We start from the raw sequence: 5,403 nt of genomic DNA, 5'->3' as shown, positions 1-5,403 counted from the left end.
GTACAAGGATGCACAGATTTTCGCCACGTCATGAGAAGCTGTTAAACGATTCCGTTCAGAACATGTTGACACTGGGTCTAATTGTGCCAGGGGAAAGCGAATACGTATCACCGATGTTTATCGTAGAAAGTCCTGGCAAGGAACCCCGACCCTGCATCGACTATCGTAAGCTAAATGCGATAACAAAAACGAAGACGTTTCCCATTCCTAATGTTGAGGCCTTGATCGAGAAAGTTTCCTCGGCACAGTACATTTCTACGTTAGATATGGTACGCGGCTTCTGGCAAGTGCCACTCACGGAGAACGCCAGTAAGCTCGCCACTTTCATGGCTCCGACAGGCACATATCGCCCGCTGGTGCTCACTTTTGGCCTTAAGAACGCACCGTTCGTATTTTCAAAACTAATGAATCAAGTGCTCACAGGCACCGAGTCTTTCGCTGTGCCCTACCTCGATGACATCGCTGTTTTCTCGAGCACTTGGCAACAGCATTTAGAACATCTGCAGCAGGTATTCCTTCGAATTCGTGAAGCAGGCCTGACTCTCAAACTGAGCAAGTGTTATCTTGCAAGCACTGAAGTCCACTACTTGGGGCATGTTGTTGGCCAAGGGAAGCGACGTCCCTCCGAACTAAAAGTTGAGGCAATCACTAGCTTTCCTTTGCCAAAAACAAAGACTAACTTGCGTTCCTTTTTGGGTTTAGCGGACTACTACAGAAGCTACATTCCAAACTTCGCACATATCGCTAGTCCTCTTACAGACGCTTTGCGCAAGACCGAGCCTACTATTGTGCGTTGGACTACGTCGCGTAAGGACGCATTTGGCGCGATTAAACAGATTCTTGTCAGTGAACCGGTTCTCGCGGCACCAGATTACTCTCTCCCTTTCTTAGTTCAGTGTGACGCTAGTGACCGCGGAATGGGCGTTGTTTTAAGCCAGGTGAACGAAAAAAAAGATCGCAGTTTCGCCCGAAAGGCGAAGCATCAATTGCGATAGCAAATTAGTAGAAAGCTATACGCAGTAAGGATAGTGGTTTTATCAGCTGTATAAACTTGGACATGCAGCAGCAACGCACAGAACTGTTGTCGACGCTGTCGGTGTTTTGCCCGCGTTCGCACCGAACGCGCGCGGCGTTGGTGACTGTTGCCGGTGCCTCTGGGGGCGGCTCAGAGGTTTTCGACGAGATCAGAATGGGACGCTCATCTAGCAGCGTCGGAAATCTTACCCACCTTTTCACCTCGCAACATGTTTATATAAATACGCATTTGGTGCCGCAGCTAAACGTCGCCTCCCCTCCCTCCCTCCCGCCCCCCACCCCCGGCCTTTCGCTCGATAGAAGGCGCGTTTGCTCTCTATATATGGTGATTGTAAAGGAGGAGAGAGACGCTTAATTCTGCAGCCTTTCAGGGAACACGGCGCAGAACGCGCGTTGGCTTTCCGACGTGCGTTCGCTCCCCGTGAAAGCGCGCGTCCCTCGCGCCCTTTCACTCGCACATACAGCGTCCGGAGCGGGGCAATGATTTCATCGCCGTTGACGTCATATGGAACCTCACGGCGACGGCGACGGCAACGGCGACGGCGACGCCGACGGCAGAAATCCGCTTTGGAGTGTCCATATAATTGCTATCGCAATAAAAGGCGAAGAGCACCCCGTTGTCTATGCGAGTCGAAAGCTAACGTCACGCGAGCAAGCCTACAGCACAACAGAAAAAGAATGCGCTTGCTTGGTGTGGGCTCTCGAAAAGCTCTCGTGTTATCTGAAAGGCTCTTCCTTTGTTTTTGAAACCGATCACTCCCCCTTAGTGTGGTTGAATCAAATGTCAAACAAAAATGGTCGCTTGATGAGGTGGAGTCTAGCACTTCAACAGTTTAATTTCCGAGTGCGGCACAAGAAAGGCAAACGCCATGCAAATGCTGACTGCCTTAGCCGCATTCCCTAGTGATGTTGTTGTTTTGCTCGTGTGCCTGCAAGTCGTCGCAAGCCTTTTCATTCTAGTGTTCGGTTTTCATGTTTTCTGCTCCCAGTGAATTCAACTGCCGGGCTTTCCTAAGCTTGGGCGCGAGGTTGCTTCTGACGTTGTTACTGCGTTTCTTCCGCTCGTTCACTAAGCCACTTCAGATCCTGTCATGCCAGCTGACTGGATGAACCCTGCGCCAGACGTCTACGGCCCGCTCCCTGTTGCTACGTGCTCTGCAGCTTTTCGACACTCGGCGAGCAGTGCTTGTTATGAACGTCGCCTCCTCCTGGGCATCCCAGCCCCTCTCCACGGGCTCGTTGTTCGAGCCTGAAGACGCACAGTGCCTTCATTTTTTCTCCGATGTCTACCTGAACTTGCCCGCCTGTGCCACCATGCACCTCGGCGTCTTCACCCATTCCAAGCGCAAGGACCATGTGATCGTGCAACACGCGTCAGTGCTGTGCTTGGACAATCTTGTTTCTAACGTTGCATGGCTACCTGTTCGCCCCTACAGTTCTTCAAGAAGCGTCATCCTCTTGAACGCCTTCCGAAATGGGTAGCTTTGGCCGAGCTGTAACATTCGCGGTGCTGGTCGCACTCTACGTTGGGGCCTGCAGATAAGATTGCCCCGCTTGAAGCGATATCTTTTTATTTTTGCCACACCCTGATTGGCTACGTAGCGCACAAAAAGCGCGTCGCTGAAAGAATAAACGGATTGTCTTCCTGGCACTGCGTGGGTCGTCTGTTCCTTGGGCCGGTCGTCCTGCCGTTCCCGGCGTCGAGCCGCCGAATACGTAACAGTGTTGAATCAGAAGACACAATGTGATTAATTGTACATGGCATTGTTCGAACGCAGCAGCACTCGACTCCTTTGTTCTCTTTCACCGCATCCTGCGCCCTGGCGCTGTGACCCTATCTGAGAACTGACACTGCGGGGTGCCTCCGCGTAGGGCGGCAGCTTGATTTCGAGTGCTCGGGTGGGGTCACTACAAAATGATTTTAGTTTACAGGACTTGTGAAAACAATTGCTTAAGGTGTCAATGCAGAAGTTGCTGAGTGGCGTGTTGGGATGCGTTCGATCAAAGGCTGAGCGATCACGAGGTGCAAATGGCCACGGGAAAGCTATTTTTGATATACATAATGAAATTGTCACTTTTTTTTATTTAGAACATACTGCAGTCCGTAGACCAAGCAGGGGTGGCATAATACAAAGAAAACTAACGAATAAATTCCAAAAGTACAGAAAAAATGTCACAGTTCCGCCCTAAGGACGAAGCAATGAATGCGATAGCAACACAGCAATGTCATACGAAGTAAGGTGAGCGGCTTTGGTAGCAATATGAATTGTAGTAAACATGAGCTGATTAAGTAAGCAGGTGTGCTGCGGCGTAGGCGAGACGACGACGAAGTTCGTGCGTTCGGCTGGTGGTTCCTTTTGATGGTGAAGTTTTTTCTATTTTTTGTGTTTAATCGTACATCAGCAACACCCAGCGCTGTTTGTGCGGGCCTTCAAGACTGCTGCTTTGCTGGGAGGCCCTCCCTGCGAAGCCTGCTATGGAGGAGATGGTGGTGGACCCGTCTAGCGGCAGAGACAGGCCTCCCGTCGCAAGGAAGCGCCTCAGCTCCTCGGTGGAATCAGAAGCTGCCGATTCCGAATCTGACGCCAGGTCGGACGACTCGGATGCCTTTATACCTGCTAAGCATCGGCGTTCAAGACGGAAGTCTTCGACATCGTCATCAAGCGAAGCAACCATTATATACAGCAGCATCGTGACTACGACAGTAGCCTTCGTACCAGTCGACGTGATGGTAAGCCTGAATGCCATCTCCAAACAGAAATTGCATGATTTCTTCTTCAAACTGGCACCGGGTCTTATTCAAGAGGTTCGAGTGAACCCAAGGAAAATATCATTGCCGTGGACACAACAGATGAGAAGACGGTGCAAACTCTACTTGGTCTGTCTCAACTCTGTGGTGTCAACACGCGGGCTTACATACCTCAGGGAGCGGATGTAACAGCTGGCGTCATATCCGATGTTGACCTCGAACTTCAAGACGACGTGTTAAAAAGTATGATTGTTTGCACGCCACCATGCAAAATCATCAGCGTTCGACGGCTCGGCTCGTCAAAGTGTGTGAAGATTCTTTTCGACTGTGCAAAACTGCCTAGTCATATAAAGGCTGGACTAGTGCGATACCCAGTTCGGCCTTTCGTACCAAGACCCTTACAGTGCCGCAAATGTTTAAAGCTTGGTCATGTGCAGGGTTTCTGCACAAGTGCTGTGGTGTGTGCCAAATGTGGTCAAAATCACGACGCAAATTCTTGCGACAGTCCGACATCTCGGTGCCCGAACTGTAACGGTGAACACTTGGCAACAGACAAAGAATGTCCCACACTGAAAAAAAAACTAAAGTTCCTTAAAGAGAAAGCTAAGAAGAAGGCATCAGGAGAGAAGCCGAGTAGCCGCAGTGCCCGTCCAGCGGCTACAAATGGCAAAACTGAAGATATACCCGCACGTACGAAGAATAGCAAGGACAACGCGCGTCGGCAGGACAGTGGGAAGCGGAATTTCTGTCTCTCTGCGATATCGTGGCCGGCGCTTCCATCGAAAGCGTCCGAACCAGTATCTGCCAAGATCACGCCTCCGAAAGCTTCGGAACCAGCTCCATCCAAGGTGTCCCCGTCTGCAGTAGTAAACTCTGTAAATAGGGTGCCTACAGTGGTCTCGGTCAACGATGACGAACAACTTATCAACCTGCTTAAGATGCTTGTCAACGTTGTTAGGTCTCTGATTGCCGGTCGTCAGACACCAGCAGCATTAGCCGCAGAGCAACTACTAGAGGCTCTTGTTCCAGTGCTTGACGGCCTTCACTAGAAACATGAATGCTCGTGGAAAGCCCCGTCCCTCTGTGCTGCAATGGAATGTCAGGTCCTTACGGCCGCGGCATGCGGACCTAGTCCTTCGGCTTCTCGCAATGAACACCCCGCCAGATGTTATCGCACTTCAAGAAACCAATGTAAGAAAAGATGATTTCAGACTTCCTGGTTACGTAAGCATCCACAGCAACGCTCGATGCACAGTGCCGGCATGCGGATCCTTCCAGTGTACGGACGCCACGCATCCGCGAAATCCTTCAAAAGCATCGCTATACATCCGAGCTGACCTACATTTTGCAGTTATTGACACAAGTGACATCTGCGACGCCGATTTTGAATGCACAGCCGTTACTGTGAGTATCAGAGATACGACGACGACTGTGGCAAGTATATATTACCGACCGACACGATCTTCAGACACCACCTTATTGGAGTTCTTAGTCTCTCTCGGTGTAGCCCATCATTTGTGCTGTGCGGGGACTTCAATGCTCACCATCCTCGCTGGTGTTCTCGTCAACAAGACCAGCGTGGGATAGAGATCAACGAGCTTATTGTTAGGCATGATCTA

Source organism: Dermacentor silvarum, chromosome 6, assembly GCF_013339745.2.
Source record: "Dermacentor silvarum isolate Dsil-2018 chromosome 6, BIME_Dsil_1.4, whole genome shotgun sequence".
In the NCBI taxonomy this organism is placed as follows: Eukaryota; Metazoa; Arthropoda; class Arachnida; order Ixodida; family Ixodidae; genus Dermacentor; species Dermacentor silvarum.
Note: the sequence above shows the minus strand (reverse complement) of the source record.